Raw genomic sequence first — 21447 nt, forward strand, 5'->3', positions numbered from 1 at the left:
TAGTTTGTTTTTTGCAGCTGGACTTGGGAAATCTAAACAATTTGGTATGTTGAAGGGTGGGTCACTCACATGTGGATAAGTGGTAAAGAGATGATTTCAGAGAGGTAAGTGGGGCAGGTCCTACATGTCATTCTAAATGGTTTAAACTTGGTCATGCAGGTCACGGGAAGTTATTCAAAAATTTTAAGCATGGGAGTGATCTATTCAGTTTTGCATTTAAGAAAGTTCACACTGCTGGCAACATGAAGGATGGCTTGAATGTGGTGCCACTACAGATAAGAGATTGTAAGCATTCAGTTGAGTGATAGGGTGAACTAAGGGCAAAGTGGAAGCCAGGGAGTGAACAGAAGAATTTGGGAAGTATTTAAGGGGTAGAGTCCAAAGAACCTGGTTATTAGATACAATAAGAATCAAGGTTATATGATGACTTCATGGTTCACGTTCCCTCTCGTGGACTGGTGGATGGTGACATCATTTGACAAGATGGGGAACACAGATTGATGATTGGTGTGGGTATATATATATATGTATATATACACCTATATATAGACATATGTGTATATATATATACATTTTGCTGTGGAAGATTCATGCTGAGCTAACATTTGTGCCAATCTCCCTTTAGTTTTTAGCATGCGGGCTGCCAGCACAGCATGGCTGCTTATAGAGTGGTGTAGGTCTGCACCTGGGAATCGAGCCCAGGCTGCAGAAATGGAGTGCGCTAAACTTAACCACTAGGCCACCAGGGCTGGTCTGTGGTGTGGGCATATTTTGAAGGGAAGACAATACATTTTATCCTTCATATGTATAGTTTAATGAACAAGTGAGACACATAGGAGATTTCCAGGAGGCTGTTTGAAATGTGGGTCAGGAACTTTGGAGAGATATCCATGCTATAAACACAGATTTGTCCTCCCTGTTGAAGCAATGAGGATGAGTGTTATCCCTAGAGAAAGTGAATGGAGTGAGAAGGAAAGGAGGTGGGAGCCTGAGAGACACTGACATTTGAGGAAAGGCAGATGAGGGGGTAGCAGAAGGTCCAGAGAACATTCATACAAAGCAATCAGAAAGACAACGGGGAGAGAATAACGTCCTGTAAGAAACAATTGAAAGAGCTTTAAGAAGATGGCTGCTCAGAGGGTCAAGTGCTCCTGAGACACCAGGGTGACTGGAGCTGGCAATAAGAAGGACATAATGACCTTGGTGGGGGAGTTCCAGGGAAACATTTGCTGGGGCAAAAGCTACAATGCAGGGTTATGAGGAACAAATGAGGTGGCAGACAGTGAGGGTAAGCAACTCTTTTATGTTGTTTCCTCAGAGCTACAAAGCAAAGCTGTGAGACAGTGTGGTAGCTAGATGAGGCCATAACATCAAGGGAGGATTTTCTAAGATGAAAGACAGGTGAGTATGTTTCTAACCTTCGGAGAAGAAGGGAGTGGGAAAGGACAGTTGATACTGTGGTAGAGAAGTTTAATTAATGGAGTGAGGAGGTAGAACTGGGTGAACTCCAAACCGTTAGATGCAAGAATCAACCTTAGCCCAAATAAGGTTATTTCATTTGCTAACTTAAAATAATTTTATTTCTTTGTACATTTATCAAAGTTATAGATATATACACATGGTATCAAATCTAATTGTACAAAAATGGATGATGTAAAACAATAATTCTACCCCCAGTTCCATTAGGCAGAAGGCATTTTTCACACTAACAATGGATTTGTTGTTTCATATTGACTATGTAAATAATATCCATTCACTATGAATAACTTTAATAGCACACAAAAATATAAATAAATACAACATACATTTATAAATAGATTTATACATACATACAAATAGATTTATATTTTATAAATTTATTTATAAATAAAATACATACAAATACAAATATAAAGAAGGTAAATGTTGCTTAAAATCCCAACCTCATAAAATAATCACATTGAGGGAATCATCCTTTTATATATAAATATATATATATTTTTCCTACTCCTCTTCTTTGCTAAAGTACATTAGCTTTATGTCACCTTTATAATCATAAGCCCTGTTTACAACCTACTGGGTCACCTTGTATACCTATATAATCATATATATATATATAATATATATGCCTTTTTTTGGCCATTGTTTTACAAAAAAAAATGGGATTATGTAATGTGTATGTTCTTGCACTCAATAATGCATTGTGGAATCATTCCAAGTCATCTGCTATTGCTCTAATTCATTTTTTTTTTTGCTATATAATATTCCAACATGTGGCTTATTTCAATATATTCAGCCATTCCTTTATTAAAGAACATTTGCTTTCAATCCACTACAAACAGTTCTGCAATAAATGGCATTGTACATATGCTTTTTTATATTCATAATTTTATCTCTATGGAATGTATTACCAGAGTAAAATCTCAGGATCTAAGGGTATGTGGATTTTTAATTTTCATAGCTGTTGCCTGGTTGCCTAGTGTATTGGACATGGTACTCCTTCTAGTGTGCCTTCCTGTACTGCAGAGGCAGAAAGTCAAAATTACATTCCCCAGAATCCAAGCCAAAATGTAACTTAGGTTGGTCAATAAATTCATGCAAGATTGGAAATGCAAAAATGAGGTGGAGGACGTCAGCAATATGGTGGAGTGGCCTGTTCCATTTGTTTCTCCCCCTTTTGAATTACAACTAAATGGACATTCATTGACCAATGGAGGAAGCCCACAGTGCAGAAGAGGACGCTTGAGAGACACACACAGCTATACATCTGAGGGTGGCTTTTCTGGCCCCCTGGGAAGTGGTGGAGCTAGGAGAGCACTCCCTGCCCTCCCCCAGTAGCCCTGTGCATGTGCACAAACATTTTCCAGCCTGGCACAATTGCCCCAAAAGTGGGAACATGCACAGGATGACTGTAGGAAGAGGCAGTGGCAGCCCTTAGCCTGCACATGATCACTTCCCCTATGGGGGGACCTCACCATGCCACTGTGGCCCCAAGGAGTGGCCCTAGTTTGGTCTGGAGAGAAAGCCCTGCCCACCAAGCACAGTCCACACAAGCAACTGAATATTCCCCAGACTGGCGCAAGCACTCAAAGTACCCCCACAGCTTCCAGAAGATGAGGTGGGACCAGAAATTCTGCTCCTGCTTCCCCCTAGCAGTAGTAGGTGAAATCTACAACTTAATACTACCACAAAGGCCCAGACTAAAGATTAGTTCATCAAACACCATGAGAAACTGCAGCAACAATTCAGACCAGAAAGAAAATGACAATTCTCCAGAAACCAACCCTCAAGGCACAGAAATTTACAACCTAAATGACAGAGAATTCAGAATAGCTGTCATAAAGAAACTCAACAATTTACAAGAGAACACAGAAAAACAGTTCAATGAGCTCAGGAATAAAATGAATCTTTTCACAAGAGATTGAAACTATAAAAAATATTAATCAGGAATTCTGGACATGAAAAACACAATTAATGAAATAAAAAATAATCTAGACTCCTTAAGAAATAGAACTTATTATATGGAGGAAAGAAGTAGTGATTTAGAGTATAAAAATATAGAAATTCTACAGATGGAGGAGGAGACAAAGATTTTTAAAAATGAAAGAATTCTCCAAGAAATAGCTGACCGACCCAATTAGGAAAAGCAACATAAGAATTATAGGTATTCAAGAGGGAGAAGAAAGGGAGAAAGGAGCAGAGAGTTTGTCCAAAGAAGTAATAGCTGAGAACTTCCCAAACCTTGGGAAGGAACTGGACTGATAAATACACAAAGCTAATAGAATGCCTAATTACATCGATGCTAAAAGGCCTTCTCCAAGGCATATAGTAGTAAAACTGGCAAAAGTCAATGACAAAGAAAAAATAGTAAGAACAGTAAGGCAGAAGAAAATAACCTACAAAGGAAACCCTATCAGGCTTTCAGTGAATTTCTTGGCAGAAACCCTACAGGCTAGGAGAGAATGGAATGATATATTCAAAATACTAAAAGATAAACTCTTTCAGCCAAGAATACTCTGTCCAGCGAAACTTTCCTTCAGATACGATGGAGAAATGAAAGCTTTCCCAGATAAACAAAAGCTGAGGAGTTCATCACCACAAGACCTGCCATACAAACAATAATTAAAGATGAGCTCACACCAGAAACAAAAAGGCAAAGGTCTACAAAGCTTTGAGCAAGGAGATAAATAGACGGACAAAATCAAAAATCTGCAGCTCTCTATCAGAACAGGGAGGCAAATACTCAATTATAACTTAAAAGGTAAAAGTAAAGAAAGCATCAAAAGTAACTATACACTTCAACTTAGTCACAAAAATCCTCAACAAAATACTGGCAAACTGAATACAGTAATACATTAAAAGGATCATACACCACAATGAAGTCGATTTTATTCCAGGGATGCAGGGATGGTTCAACATCCACAAATAATACAAGGTGATACACCACATTAACAAAGTGAGGAATAAGAATCACATGATCATCTCAATAGATGCAGAGAAAGCATTTGACAAGATCCAACATTGATTTATCAGAAAAACTCTCAATAAAATTGGTACAGAAGGAAGATACCTCAACATAATAAAGGCCATATATGACAAACCCACAGCCAACATCATACTTAATGTTGAAAAACTGAAAGCCATCCCCCTGAGAACTGGACTACGACAAGGATGCCCAGTTTTGCCACTCTTACTTAACATAGTACTGGAGGTATTGGCCAGAGCAATTAGGCAAGAAAAAGAAATAAAAGGAATCCAAATAGGCAATTAAGAAGTGAATGAAACTCTCACTGTTTGCAGAAAACATGACGTTATATACAGAAAACTTTAAAGAATCAATCAGAAAACTATTAGAAATAATCAATAACTACAGCAAAGTTGCAGAGTACAAAATTAATTTTAAAAACTCAATTGCATTTCTATACACTAACAACAGATTTGCAGAAAGAGAAATCAAGAATACAATCCCATTTACAATTGCAACAAAAAGAATAAAATATCTAGGAGTAAACTTAACCAAAGAGGTGAATTCCTATACACTGAAAACTTTAAGACATTATTGAAAGAAATTGAAGAAGACATAAAGAAATGTGAAGATATTCTATGCTCATGGGTCAGAAGAATAAATATACTTAAAATGTCCACACTACCTAAAGCAATCTACAGATTCAGCGCAATTCCAATCAGAGTCCCAATGACATTCTTCACAGAAATAGAACAAGGAATCCTAAAATTTATATGGGACAACAAAAGATCCTGAATAGCCAAAGCAATCCTGAGAAAAAAGAACAAAGCTGGAGGCATCACAATCCCTGACTTCAAAATATACAGCAAAGCTACAGTAATCAAAACAACTTGATACTGGCACAAAAACAGACACACAGATACATAGAATAGAAGTGAAAGCCCAGAAATAAAACCACACATCTATGGACAGCTAATCTTCGACAAAGGAGCCAAGAACATACAACGGAGATAGGAAAGTCTCTTCAATAAATAGTGTTGGGAAAACTGGACAGCCACATGCAAAACAATGAAAGTAGACCATTACCTGGCATCATATACAAATATGGAGACATTTTTATTGCAGCATTATTCACAGGAGCCAAGATGTGGAAGCAACCCAAGTGCCTTTCTATGGATGAATGGATAAATACGATGTAGTATATTTATACAATGGAATGCTACTCAGCCATAAATGAAGACAAAATCATCCCATTTGCAACAACAAGGATGGAACTTGAGGGTATGATGTTAAGCGAAATAAGCCAGACAGAGAAAGACAAATACTGCATGATTTCACTCATATGTGGAAGATAAAAAACACATGGATAAAGAGAACAGATTAGTGGTTACCAGAGGGGAGGGGGGTTTGGGGGTGGGAGAAAGGGGTAAATGGGCACACATATATGGTGATGAACAAAAATTAGACTACTGGTGGTGAGCACAATGAAGTCTATTCAGAAATTGATAAATAATAATATACACCTGAAATTACACAATGTTACAAGCCAAAAAAAAAAAGTGAGGTGGAGACTTCATTTCTGCTGATTATGAAATTTTTATGTGGAATGTAAGGACATGAAAATGTTTGTGTGTTTGTTTTCCTGCAGTAGCATTAACAAAAGACCCCACGTCAAGACATAAACCAAATGTCCAGCAATAGAATGGAGATTAAGTTGTAGAATAGTCAGACAATAGAGTACTACGCATCAGTGGAAATGAATTAGCTAAGACTACTCATATCAATCTAAAATGTCTCAATAACATACTCTAGAGGGAAAGAAGGCAGTCATAAAAGAATATAGACGGTGTGGCTGACACTTGTGGTGCCCCTCACTCCACTCCTATAGCTCACCTGATTTTAGGCAGCTGTGGTGGACAGTTCCATGCAATGGATAGTGTGCCATCTCAAGGTCACAAAGAGGGGTCTCTGCTTTTCTGCTTCAGGCCTGTCTCAGAACCATGGGCAGCCACTTAGCCTGAACATGCGAGGGCATTAAGCCTCTGAGAAAAACTTTTAACCAAATGGAGATAAAGGCAGTGAATAATGCCCAGTCTCCTTTCCTTTGGGCTGGTGGGCCAATTCTGAAATATGTTTTATACATTTTCACAGAGGGTACACAGCAGGTCTCTACCTCAGTTGCCCACAGCGGTAACCAGCCCAATAATGTACTTTTATTTGCTTTCTCCCTTCTCTAGCTTCTACTCCGACCCCCACACTTCTGCTTCCTGGGATCACTTCCAAAATACCCTACCTGAACCCAGGTCCTTTTGTCTGGCATTGCTTTCAGGGAAACCTAAACTATGACATGTAGACAGTATGGTGCCGTTTGTATGCTGTTCAAAAACAGGCAAGATTAAATATCATATAGGGAGATAGGTTTGTGAGATAACTACGAAGAAAAGCAAGAGAATAGTTAATATAAGATTAATGCAATGTGCTCACCCCTGGGAGAAGGGAAGAAGCTACATTCTGCGCGGGACGTACAGTAGCGTCAAAAGTCCGGGTCATGTTTTATTCTTTAAGATCTATATTAGGTACACAGCATCTGTTTCATTATCTCTTTAAATTAGTTGGCTCTCAACTTTTTGGTCTCGGGACCCCTTTACACTCTTAAAAAGTATTACAGACTCCAAAGGACTTCTGTTTATGTGAGTTTTATCTAACGATATTTACTGCATTCAAAATTAAAACTGAGCAAAATTTAAACTGCATTTGAAAATTACAATAATAAGCTACCTGATAACATAAATAATAATGATACTTGATAACATAAACTTATTTTTATGAAAATAACTATTTCCCAAAACAACAGCAAAGCAAAACTGAATGAGAAGAGCGGGATCATTTTTCATTTTTTCCAGCCTCTCACAGCTATGCAGTTGGAAAATGGAGGAGTATATTTGTAGCTTTTCCTTTTTTAATCTAACTGTGGATATTCTTTGACACCACATCCACACTTGACAAGTGGTAGTTTCTTAAAGGTTAGTTGTCACGTAGTATCTAAAACTATATCAATGAACGTTTAATACTCTCTCACAGTAAAATGCATCAGTCTTCTTGCACTTTCAATGGGTCTGTTACTCATGCATGATTTTATGACATTCACGCATTGGTCATTTGGAGAATAATGGTTCACTGAGTTATGCAGATCTTCTAAATGTTGACGCATTTCATTCTACAACATCCAAAAAATCACATTCATCAATACGACCACTGATTTTACCAGAAAAGTCTTTAAATATTGGAAATTGTCAATCTCATAGTGTTGAATACAAGTTTTCCAAAATTTTAATTATTTGCTTGAAAGCTCAAATTTTACAACTGGCAACAAATACTGTCAGTTATTTTCCTTGAAGTGACAGGCTCACTTCATTCATTCTTCGGAAAATATCTGCCCAATGCCCAAGTCTGAATAATCACAGTTTGTCTGTCAGTCGTTCTTTTAAGTACAAATCATGTTCTTTGAATAAAGCAGCTAGTTCCGCCCACAATACAAACAATCATACAGAGTTTCACCTTAAGACAACCATCATACTCCCGTGGGCAGTGGAAGTACCTTGTGCTATGTCCTATTTCGTTGTGTGTACTGGAGTCAAGATTTAATAAAATTCATCATTTTTACAGCTCCAGCAAAGTCATTCTTAAGTGAAGCTGGTGTTCTTCTTTTTTTTTGTTTGAGGAAGATTAGCCCTGAGCTAACATCTGCTGCCAATCCTCCTCTTTTTGCTCAGGAAGACTGGCCATGAGCTAATAACCATGCCCATCTTCCTCTACTTTACATGTGGGATGCCTGCCACAGCATGGTTTGCCAAGCTGTGCCATGTCCACACCTGGGATCCAAACTGGCAAACCCCAGGCCACTGAAGCAGAACGTGCAAACTTAACCGCTGCACCACCAGGCCAGCCCCAAAGCTGGCGTTCTTTTATCTGTGAGAGCATACTGGTGAAGAATATGGTGGATACCAGTACAATCTGGCGCCACTGCCTTTATTCAGGCTTCAGCATTTTTACTCATCCTTGTTTTTGCATCATGCGTGCAAATGTCAGCACAGTGAAAAAGGCAAATAATGTATCAGTAGTGTTACAAAAACAGTTTTGACCCCTGGAAAGCATCTCAGGGAACTCTAGACCAAGCTTTGAGAACTTTAAGTTGTATTTACATTATATACACCTTTTTAATGGATATATCCCAATAATCAAAAAGACAAGTCAACCTCCTGTGCTGCTAACAGATGTTTTATAAAGTTGTTTCATTCCCTTTGCTCATTATGTAAGAAGTAAATTTCTTGTTGAATAGGGCTCCGTCCTCTCTTCTTTTGGCAACACTACCAAACACTACCACTCCCCACCCCTCCCCCTCTCCAGTCATGCAAGCCCTTGGCTATTTTTTATTATTATTTATAAACTTAATATTTTTAGATCAGCTTTAGGCTCACAGCAAAATTGAATGGAAAGTACAGAGAGTTCCCATTTACTCCCTGTCCCCACACACAAACAACCTCCCCCACTATTGACATTCTACAACACAGTGGTACATTTGTTATAATCAATGAACCTACACCGACACGTCATTATCACCCAAAGTCTGAGGTCTACGTTAGGGTTCACTCTTGATGTTGTACATTCTGTGGGTTTTGCAAAAAGTGTAATGACATGTATCTACCATTGTAGCATCAAACAGAATAGTTTCACTGCCCCGAACATCCTCTGTGCTCTGCCTGTTCATCCCTCCCTCCCCCAATGCCTGGCAATCATGGATCTTTTTACTGTCTCTGTAGTTTTGTCTTTTCCAGACTGTCATATAGTTGGAATCATATAGAAGCAGTTTCAGATTGGCTTCTTTCACTCAGTAATATGCACTTAAGTTTCCTCCATGTCTTTTCATGCCTTGATAGCTGACTTCTTTTTAGCCTTGAATTCCACTGTCTGGATATATCACAGTTTATCAATCCATTCACCAGTGAAGGACCTCTTGGTTGCTTCCAAGTCTTAGCAATTATGAATAAGCTGCTGTAAACATAGTTGTGCATATTTTATTTGGACATAAGTTTTCATTTCATTTGGGTAAATACCAAGGAATGTGATTGCTGAGTCATATGCTAAGAGTATGTTTGGTTTTGTAAGAAAACTCCAAACTGTCTTCCAGAATGGCTGTATCGTTTGCATTTTCACCAGCGGTGAGTGAGAGTGCCTATTGCTCCATATCCTGACAGCCCTTGGTGTTGTCAGTATTTTGGACTGTGACCATTCTAATAGGTGTGTAATAGTATCTCACTGTTGTTTTAATTTGTAATTTCCTTATGATATATGACATCAGACATCTTTTCATATGCTTTCTTGCCATCTTCTTTGGTAAGGTGTCTGTTCAGGCTTTTTGCCCTTTTCTTAAACTGGGTTGTTCATTTGCTTGTTGGATTTTAAGAGTTCTTTATATATTTTGCATAACAGTCCTTTATCAGATATGTCTTTTGCAAATATTTTCTCCCAGTCTATGGCTTGTCCTCTCATTCTCTTGGCATTATCTTTCACAGAGAAGTAGTTTTAAATTTTAATAAAGTAAAGCTTATCAATGATTTCTTTCACAAATTGTGTTTTTAATACCTAAAAAATACCTAGAAAGTAGTTATTACTTGTGGTACCTAAAAAGTCATCACCATAGTCAAGGACAATTAAATTTTCTCCTATGTTATTTTCTAGGAGTTTTATAGTTTATGTTTTACATTCAGGTCTATGGTCCATTTTGAGTTACTTTCTGTGAAGAGTGTAAAGTCTGTATCTAGATTCATATTTTTGAATGTGAATATCCAGTTGTTCCAGCACCATTTGTTGAAAAGACTATATTTGTTCCATTGTATTGCCTTTGCTTTTTTCTCAAAGATTAGTTGACTACATTCAAATGGAGCTATTTCTGGGCTTTCCATCCTGTTCCACTGATCTATTTGTCTATTCTTTTGCCAATACCACACTGTCTTCATCACTGTAGCTTTATAGTAAGACTTGAAGGAGAGTAGTGTCTATCTTCCAACTTTGTTCTTGTCCTTCAATAAGGAATTGGCTATACTAGGTCTTTTACCCTTCCATGTAAATTTTAGAATTAGTTTCTCAATATCCACAAAATAATCTGCTGGGCTTTTGATTTGGATTGCATACTGCATTAAATCTATAGATCAAGTTGTGAGAAGAACTGATGTCTTGACCATATTGAGGCTTCTTATCCATGAACATGAAATATGTCTCCATTTATTTAGTAAGTCTTTGATGTCTTTCATCAGAGTTGTAGTTTTTCCTCATATAGATCTCAAATATATTTTGTTAGATAACATTTGGCTTTCATACTCCTAAAAAGTTTATAGCTTGTTGACCCAGACAGTTTGATGCCACAATTTTGACTTGGAAACATTTTGTCAATACTTAAATCCAAGTTATCAAACTTCAAAGTTTTAGAATACCAAATGAAGTTTTTAGCAGGCACCGTCACATTTTTACCAAGAAGCTTCATGAAAAGTCTAGAGAATCATCTTATAGAGGGGCTGAAGAATGAAATGACGGTCAGAGATATCTGTTGAGGACATAACTATTTTAAATTAAACACTTTAAACTGTTGGTAACTACATGGCCCATGTCAAAAGAGCTGCATCAAGATGTGCTGTTTGGGTTACTATTGCTATGAAATTGCAAGTTGGCAGCTGGAATCTAGTCTGAGGACAAAACCCAGTGTAGCTCAAGTATTCCAGTTGGTAAGCCCCAGAACATATAAATAATTCTTGGATTCCCTAATTATGAGGGCTTCATTTCAATTTGTGCCATGAGCCAGAAGCTGCAATAATTTCTGCCCTTGCTTCTTTTCTCTCTGGTGTTGTCTGACTCTCCAATAATTATGGCACCATTTATGCTCTTCCAGCTCATGTATTTCGTATCTCCCATTGGTTTCTAAAGTGAATATTTCATGTGGATTTCTAGTATCATTTTTAGTGATTCATAATCACACCCACAAGCCAAAATTTTCCATGCTTGGTTTCAGCTCCAGCATAGTATTTTTGGAGAACTTGTTCAACTAGTTTTGGCTTTTTATGAGGCCAAAAAAATAATCCAACAACCCACAAGCAAAAACAATAATAAATGGGTTGATAGGTGCTATGATTTAACCATGTGTTTTGTTCTCACTAAGAAAATCTTTTGAGTAATTTTGGAAAACAAATTAAAAAGTAATGAATTTCAAAGTGATTAAGGGTTGCATTTGAATATGCAGCTATTCTCTTTGTCATGATATTTCCAGTATATTTAGACCTAATTTTTAAAATGTAAAATCTTGGTATTATTTACAATGAGAATGTATTCCTATAAATTTCCTTCCCGTGACTATAGTAGTTTTAAATGCATGGGGTTAGATTTTAGCTCAAGGTATTCATTGTACGTAATTGTCCATGGCTGGCTTTTAATATTGTAGTTTTGTTAATTAATTAATTAATTAATTTCTTTTTTTAGGAAGATTAGCCCTAAACTAACTGCTGCCAATCCTCCTCTTTTTTCTGAGGAAGGCTGGCCCTGAGCTAACATCTGTGTCCGTCTTCCTCTGCTTTATATGTGGGACGCCTACCACAGCATGGCATGCCATGTGGAGCCACGTCTGCATGCAGGATCCGAACCGGGGAACCCTGGGCCACTGAGAAGCGGAACGTGCGCACTTAACTGCTGCACCATGGGGCTGGCCCCTAGTATTATAGTTTTATAGTTGCAGATCTGTGGTTTAATGTATCTATTTCCTTTATTATTGTTTTTGTTTGTGGATTATGCTCATTTTTGTAGCACTTCCCCTTTTTTTTTTTTACAGTGATCTCTCACTGTTTTAGAAAACATACCTGGAAACCTAAAAAAAAGTCCCTGTTAATGAACATTCACTATTCATGACTTGTTTTCCATGAACTCTGCAAAGATGTGGTTTAATACTGACTAGCACACAGTTCTCAGAATATTCTGATTCTGCAGGAATTCAGCAAAGCGATTGTGATCGAGTCTCCATCTCTGTCATATTTTGACACCTGTCAAAGAATGTACAAGTCAGTGAAACCAACAAATTTTTCAAAGAGACATTTCACTCCTCAAAGAATGGTTTTGCTTAATTCGAATGCTTAAAAAAGAATTATTTCAGAATAATTCATCTCATCACCATAGCCAAGACATAGAAGCAACCCAAGTGCCCATCAGCAGATGAGTGGACAAAGAAGATGTGGTATATATATATATATATATATATATATATATATATATATATATTCAATGGAATACTACTCAGCCATAAAAAAGGACAAAACTGTCCCATTTGCAGCAATATGGACAGACCCTGAAGGTATTATGCTAAGTGAAATAAGCCAGACAGGGAATGACAAACACTGTATGATTTCACATGTATGTGGAAGATAAACAAACACATGGACAAAGAGAACAAATTAGTGGTTACGAGAGGAGAAGGGAATTGGGGGGAGAGTGAAAGGGGAAAAGGGGCACATATGTATGATGATGGATAAAAACTAGACTATTGGTGGTGAACATGATGCAGTCTATACAGATACTGAAAATAGTGATGTATACCTGAAATTTACACAATGTTATAAGCCAATATGACCTCAATAAAATAATTAAATAAAAAAAATTATCTCACCTTATAAATCTATGACAACAGCTAGATTCTAGAGACGACTAGGTTTTGTTCCTCTTAATAAAAAACCAAGAGTTTTACAACATTGAAAGGTCATAAAGTGTAGTGGGAGGGACCTCGGTTTTAAATAGCCCCAATTTCAAATTCCATTTCTGCAGCTTACTAGCTATTTGACCATAAGCAAGTCATTTAACCTAAGCTTCAGTCTCTGTCATTGGGGCTTTTTGGCTTACATGGCAATGGTGAAGATCAAATATTAGTTACTGAATAGTGGAATTAGTGCCAACACTACTCTTGGCACACGAATTGCAGTGCAAGGCTGTCTGGTTCTGACAGCATCAAGTGTCTTTTCTTCCGAATGAGGTTTACGTCTTCCCATGAGCCAGTATCATATCACATGTTGCCTGTTGTTCCACAGTACCCAAATGAGAGTTAGCATATGTAAGACAGTCAGTAAAATATTTCCTGAATTTTACTGTGGCAATCTCATGAAGAGAGAGGACCCAAGGAGGGGGCATCATGAGTTATGAGTTCTTCCCACTGTTATCATGAATTTGGGATGTGTTCATTTGTCTCTCAAGGCATCTTTTCTTATTTGTAAAACAACATCAGGTCAACTGGCTAGAGGAGCCCTGAGAACGTGTCTTATACTGAATTTACATGAGGCCTGATGAGCTTTCTCTGGAAGTCAACCAGGTCGCTTTCTGTTGCAGAAGTAGAAACAGCTTGATTCAAAGGAAATGTGTCTGTAAACCTTCTAGTCCTCTACTTCTTGCAGAGAATGTCAGTGTCTAGATGTGACAGTTCTTCATCCTTATTTATCAAAAGCTAAAAGCTGCTTTTCTTGCCAAATTAAAGACAATTATTACTTCCTACTCTTTTCTGCTTCCGCGATAGCCTTGTAGAGGTCAGGGAAGGAGCTTGCCTGTGACCCTGTGTGAATTCCCATGCTGGCTCTCAAGAGAGTGCTTAAATACAAATCAGACCCTCTTTTCTGTTAAACTCAGAATCTTACTTGATCTTGCCCATTTCAAGGTTGCAATTAGGCTGTCTTCTTATAAGTGTAAATCAAATCCATTTGAACTTTGTCTTGGGAAGACAGCAAATACTCAATACCAAATTCTCTATCTTTTCCATGGCCATTTGTATTAAAATTCTGGCAAATGCCTATTTCTCTCAGTCTGATCAGCTTCTCAGGTGTTCATCCTTTTCTATGATTTCTTATTTATAAAGCTCTCCAAATGTTCCTTTCTGGCAGATTCTGGTTCTTGATGTGAACCCAAGAAGGGGAACAGATGCAGTATAAGTGGTTTCTGGACAAACTAAAGTCCTACCTATCTCAGATTTCTCTACCTCCCCGCCCACACATCTGACAGTGGATGTATGCTGGAGTCGCTGTCCTTATCAGGGAAGTTTTCTGAGATGTTCAGATACAAGACTTGAAGGTCAGTTATTCCCAATCCCAGTTTGATAAGGACTGGCATCTCATCCTCAGCATTCATTCATTCATTCAACTAAAGTTTATTGAATAGTTACAATGTCTTAGGCACTGTGTAAGACACTTTTTCCCCTCTGTTCAATCTCTTGTACTTACTTCACGGTATCTCAGGCTCCTCCTCTTCTTTCCCCTAAGTTTCCACTAAAGTACAGTCTTGTACCACATAATGACATTTCAGTCAATGATGGACCTCATATGTGACAGTGGCCCCATAAGATTAGTACCATGTAGCCTAGTGTGTAGTAGGCTATACCATCTAGGTTTGTGTAAGTACACTCTATGATGTTCGCACAATGACAAAATGGCCCAACAATGTATCTCTCAGAATATATCCCCATCATTAAGCAATGCATGACTGTAGTATCTTATCTTAGGGATTTTGTCCTTGAAATTATTCTTTTTGACTCTAGGGTAGACATAAGAATGGATGTCATATTTCCAAGTTTGATAAGGCAAGGACCGTTAATATTAGGAATGAATGAAAGAGGCTGGTCCTTGACACTAGACCCACCAAAAAGGGAATGGACAGGATGAAATAGCCCAGCCACCTTAGCTGATGTAGAAGCTCACAGTTGTCTACATAGAATGCCCAGGAGTGCTGGTGATTTCTGTTCTCAAACCAGATAAACCAAGACTTGCTACTCTCTGGCTCTGAAGTTCTCAGCCATAAATAACTTCAGGCCTACCCTCCATGGTAGAGGCAAAGGAAAGTCCCTTACACATCCCTGAAGGTGTTTATTTTGGTAGAAACACTTAACATGAGATCTACCCTCCTAACAGATTTTTAAGTGTACAATACAGTATTGTTATCTATAGGTACAATGTTATACAGAAAATCTCTAGAACTTATTAATTTTGCATAACTGAAATGTTTTACCCATTGATTCATCTGTTCTCCTCATCCTAGATCTTCAACTGTCACCCCTAGTCTACTGAATCCATATTTTGCCATAATTTTGGCTACTCTCATGTTGGCCCTGATCATCATTGGAGTCCCAGGAATTTCAAACTCTGCTTCAAGAGAAATGTGGACACCTTGGGGAAAATTAACAGACTTTCATGGTCATAGAGCATCTACTCCTTTCAGAATGCCAGCAAATGCACACAAGAGCTCCCAAACACTTCTTACAATCAGGGGCAAGATGCCCTTCCATGCACCAAAAACCAAGGTGAGAAACAGGAATCAACTGGCAGGCCGCCCTGCCCTCCATCCAGGAGGCACCGCAGGGTGCAGCTCCTTGCTCTGTCCGGGGGAGGCTTGTGCTATGCAGCATCTGTCACAAGGCTTTGTTTCTCCACAGGTGGAAAAGCTCCTGCCAACCTGAGCAGCACAAGGCAGAGGGGAGGCAGCGGCTGACCTCCTGGGCAACCTGCAATGACAACCTGACAGCAGACCGGCTGGACTCTCCAGACTGCCGCCAGATATGTCACGGGATGCTTCTCAGGCTCAAGAATTTAATATTCTTTACAGAAAATAAAGAGTTGGATTCTGATTCTGTCTCTTTTTCCGTTGTTGTTTTTTTGGTTTTTTTTAGCATAACTCTTTTTTAAAAAAAGGAAATCTAATAGAGAAACCCAATATATAAAAACGACCAAAGTGGAAGTCCTTTGGATGAAACAGGGTGGCTAATGGAGATGGGCTGGAGCATATCTGCTTAGCTTTCTCTCCTTATCCCACCCATTTAAAGACCTCCAATTAGTTCCTTGCAATGCAGTTGGGCAAACACAAACTTTGGGCTGGATAATCTCTAATGTATCTCCATTTCAAGCTCCGATGAAGGCAAGGCTCTGCTTTTGTCATCCCTGAATCCCCAGGGCCTGGCATGATTCTGGCACATAGCAATCGTGTGTGTGCACGTGCGCGCACACGTGCACACACACACTATATACGTATATTTTTGATGAACAGATAAATACAAGATTTTTCAGATGTCATGAGATGTGTCTATCTATTTCGGATTATAGCTCTGTGTGACCAATAGAGTTGGGTTTTCAGCATTAACCTCCTCTTCTGACCATCCGCCCTGTACCTTCCCCCAACTTTTCTCTGCACACATATAAAAGCCCAGCCTTAGCTTCCCCGAGATTGCATCTAAAACACCCAATGTAAATGTCTCCCAAATGGGGAGACAGCCTGTTTACACAGGAATAATTGCTTGAGCATAGTGTCCTCCTTTGTGACAAAACTGGAAGAAAATGCTGCGTAGTCAGATTCCTTGCCTTTGCATTAGGAAAGAATTTAAAATCTCTTTCAGTCCTTTCTTTGGCCTCATGTAAAAATATAGCTTTTCTCTTCAAGCTTGGGGCTAAGTAAAAAAAAAATCTAACCCCGACTTACTCTTTCCCTGAGCTCCAAAAATAAGTCCAGGTTATTTTCAAATGTATTTTTTTCTCCTCATTTCCTTAAATCGGGGCCAGTCGGAGATGAGTGGATATTCATGGACCAGTTTGAAACTGCTGGGAAGGGTGTAAACAATACATCTCTACATTGTTCCCTTTCCCTCCCCTCCCCTGAAAAGGGGCTAATGCTAAGTGTGAATCCCACCAACTAAGAGGAGGCTGAAGGCTTCACCGGGATCCTGGGGCAAGTCATCAGGTGGCAGATTCACCAGATGCCCGCCAGCTGCTTGACTTCATTACTGTTTATCACTATGCCTGCTTCTTTTAAAAATTGTCTTTATTTAATCGCCTAATACTATTTTTATTGGCCTATCAGAATGTGGGGGAGTGTGGAGGGGAATTCATTTCATGTGTTGTGGAACATTATTATGGTAAAATATTAGGACAAGTCTATGCCTTCCCCCTTTGAAAAATAAGATACAAAACCAATTAAAGTTAAGTGATTACTGAAATGCATCTAATTAGTTATTAACTTACATACATCAAACCGCGGTGGCAGCTTTCGCAGCAAAATTCCTGTTTGGTGTTGATACAGAAGATAATTGATATCACAGAGGCCTCTGCTTCTCAGGCAATTGCTTAAGAAAGCACCTTCACAGCTCAGAGCCTTCTCTCCCTGTGGGTTGGGGCACATTTTCGTCAACCTGACAAGATCTGTCACATATTATCAGACAATTGATCACCGACTCCTTGCAAGTCTTAATCCATCGTTTGATCACAGATCAAGAAAAATTGCTTTTTATGTCTTACATCTTGACCATGAGAAAGGGGAAGAAAGCAGAGACTTAGGCTTCCGGCTCCAGCTCATTACTTTTTTGCAAATGATAGATGGGTTCACTAGGCAATTTAACTTTAAAATGATCTTTTCTCCCTTCTCAAAAAAGCAAATAGAAGGAGCCTTGCAGCACGAGCTGGGTGGAAAGGGAGTCAGCCTGCTGTTCCTTCGATATCTCCATCACGGGCGCCCATGTGCGGATGGAGGCACGTATGGTTAGTAAATACGTATTTACTTAGCATCACTGCATCTACTTCTAAATAATAGGATTTAAAGTGGACACACACAGAGAGACTAACTTGCACTCTCCGGGACATAGTTATAATCATTTTACACATTTCTTTTAGAGCACTTATGTTATATATAAAGTAATTTGAAATGACTCTTAGTTTACCAAAAAAAAAAAAAAAAAAAAGTGAGCATTGTGTAGTGACACAGTAAAATCAATTCTAAAAAAAATTGCTTCCCCCTACCATATCCAGTTATGTTATTGTGAAAATCCTGACCTTGTGTATATAGCAGTATACATCGAGCTTTCCCAGAGTGGAGCAAAACCTAACAACGTAGCAATTAGTCCTGTTTCTAATAGTTGATTGTTATTTAATATAAAAAATAAAAAGCATCCATAATTGCCAATAAGAGAGTGGCTGAAACCTCAAGGTTCTGAGGAATTCTATTCAAGTCATCAACATGCACATAAATAGGCTGGTGATCTCCAGATAGTATTTCTAAAGTTCACAGCATACAAAGCTCCCAACTGCCTTCTTTGAGGCCAGAAAGGGAAACTCCCCAGCTGCTCACCGCTTATTTTCCCACCTCTCCTTCACTAAAAACCTCCCTGGGAATCCCTCCTTATTGTACATCCTCTGTAATTTGAAGACACAAAGAACTGAGATGCAGTCTTTGCGTGCTTAAGTAAAATGAAAGGCATTCAGAGATCTGTAATTAGTGCTTTTCCTCTGCCGTGTCAACTCGATGAGATAACAGTATTTCTAAATACTAGCCACAAAATTGTAAAGCCAAGCAGTATGTGGCTGGCCCACAAGCTTTTGTCAGTAAACCAAAAACACTATAAGGCCAGGGACCGCACCCTAACCCCTAGCACACTTTAAGTCAGGCATCAAAAGAGTGCTCCAAAAAATATTTGTTCTGGGGAAATTAAATAAGGTCTCTAGCTTGGTGAAAAGTGTTGCACCCATGTCAGTTTCCTGATTTTGATCATTGTACTTTTGTAAGATTAACATCTTACATTGTTAGGGGAAAGCGGAGGAGGGAACCATCTCCCTTTTGCAATTTCTAAGTGAGTCTAAAATTATTTCAAAATAATGTTTTCAAAATACTTGTTGAAAAGAGGATGAATCTCTAATCCTTCAGCCTTCCGAGTGTGCTGCCCATTTGAGGCACTGATGCCTCAGGGCTGCTCTGGGCAACCTCATGCACCCTTTAGTCTTGTTCTTATTGCACCTCGTTCCCAGTTGGAGCCCTTTGCCTTACTTCCAGATTCTGCTTCTGCCTCAGGTCCTCTGGATGTGCTCCTTATATTTGATCTTCCCCAAACTTTGGCTGTGAGCCCTCTGTGAAGAATTTTGGCTCAGACTTACTTCCCAGATTTACCTCTTTCCGCCACCACTGCATCTTTCTCCTGGGCCTTCTCAGCACCCAATGTCCCTTTGGCCCAGCTATGGTGTGTGCGTGCATGTGTATGTGTGTGCTGGGGAGGGGGGATGTGCAGAGGGGAAATGATAAGGGATAAGGCTGAGATTTAGTCTGTGGTAACCTGCATCTCTGACATGTATTTCTTTTTATAAAGAATAATTTCTTGCTGGGGAGAGACTTTACCTAGCTCTTCAGATCCATCAAGCTGAACTCTTCCACTTCGCTGTGTATTTTGTGAAAATGCTATTAGAGCCTTCAAAGTTTAGCTTGCTTCATATCTGTTAACATTGTGAGTGTCAAGAGCATGATCCTTGTCATCACAAATGACAGGGAGAATGGATTTCCTCGGACTACATTCAGAGGCCAAACAGCATTGTCTGTGCATTTATCTCAAACCTGATTTTCCATTGGGGAATTATTTGGGACCCTCAATGCCTTGCCGACTACGCTATTCATACAAGAGGTAGTATAGTGCAGCGGTCAACAACACGGGCACTGGGGCCATATTGTTTTGAATCCAATGTGGCTAAACAAGTTCCTTAATCTTTCTGTACCTTAGTTTTGCCATCTGTAAAGTGGGGATGATACTTGTGCCTAACTCTTAGGGATCTTGTGAGAATTATGAGTTATATTCTGAGAAGCACCAGGGCTTGCCCACGGTTGGCACTCCGTGAATGTAACTACGATTCTCTAAGGCCTAGTCCACTTTTTTCCTCTGGATGCCCCTCTACTGCCTCCTAAATGTTCAGTATGGTGACTTCTGCGTAGAAATAGGAATTTAAAAAAAATTTACTTTGAACATTTCCCTAAACTTATGGAAATAATAGAAGATAATCAATGGAGTCTCAGAAATAAGATTGGAAATTAATCAGTGTCTGAATCTACTGACGCAAACAGCGTTTGGATGAAGGCTGTAGTGGAGATGCTGCTGAGCTGTGTGGAGACCCGGCCGTGGACCCGGATCTTCTGGGGCTGGCTTTCTCCTCGTGACTCACAGCGCTTCGACAAAGGAGAGCCTGGGGCAGATTTGGGTTAGGCTACACGTCACACTGCTGAGAAAGAAAGGCTTGGAAGTATGGCTGAGTGTTTCTTTTTTTTTTTTTAATAGCAAATACAAGCTGAACATTGACACTGGCTGACCCTAGCTTCCAACTGTTAAATGTGGTGTTTAGACCCGTAAAACACTCTTACGTAGTCACATCTATAGAGTGGAATTGTCTTCAAAAGTCCCTCAGTTTTCCCAGTCTTTTCAGGGGTGAGTACTAGCTGCTGATGCTTGAACTAATGGCAGCCCGAGCTCAGGCAAACGGCGTCCAAACCATCTCAGCCCTTCGGATCAGCGATACAAAGTGACGAAAGCTTGGTGCCTGGGTCCCCTCTCATCAGCTCCGGAGATGCAGATTAAAAATCATCCTTTAGTGGCATTTATTAAGTCTGTATGATCTGGTTTCCAAAAAGGATTTAGAACAAACAATGAGTTATCGCCAAAACCAATGTGAGTGAGCAATGGACTCAAATTAGAAGAGATAAAATTAAATTTTCATGTCTCATAAATGAAATATCCATTAGGGACTTCTCAGATGACTTTCAGGTTTGGCAAATTTTGCCTTAAAACTTCCAACCTCAAAGATATGGGTGCTGGGCCAAATGACATGCATCTCAGGTGCTGTGGAGGACAAGGCCCAGCCAGCCACAGTAAACAAATGTAACTGGTTTTGGAGAAATGCTATTGACAGTAAAATTCTAATTTTACTCCAGCTCCCAGAACAGATGTACCTCCGAGTCCATAGACTGCAATACTTAACTGCAGCTACTCAGCTGTGACCTTCCGCCCCAGGCTCACTGCAATAAAATTTTCATGCAACCATATGGAAGAATATTTTAATAGAGATTTACTGTCAGTAACTGTCCCAAAGGAGCAAATAAGGAAGCTGTAACATATTGCGTACAGTAAATCAAGGGGACTTCAATGGAAA

General features: G+C 39.1%; 1 long non-coding RNA gene across 2 annotated transcripts in view; it reads left to right on the top strand.

Annotated features, from left to right (window-relative positions):
* The window catches only part of LOC102148394 (uncharacterized), a 117118-nt gene extending 100985 nt beyond the window's left edge, over positions 1 to 16133 (top strand). For both annotated transcript variants that reach the window (XR_011426405.1, XR_002800097.2), the window contains 2 exons: positions 15548 to 15809; positions 15942 to 16133. This is a non-coding gene — a long non-coding RNA (uncharacterized lncRNA). The remainder of the gene's footprint in view (positions 1 to 15547; positions 15810 to 15941) is intronic.
* Positions 16134 to 21447: the final 5314 nt, after the last annotated feature.

Source organism: Equus caballus, chromosome 15, assembly GCF_041296265.1.
Source record: "Equus caballus isolate H_3958 breed thoroughbred chromosome 15, TB-T2T, whole genome shotgun sequence".
NCBI lineage: Eukaryota > Metazoa > Chordata > Mammalia > Perissodactyla > Equidae > Equus > Equus caballus.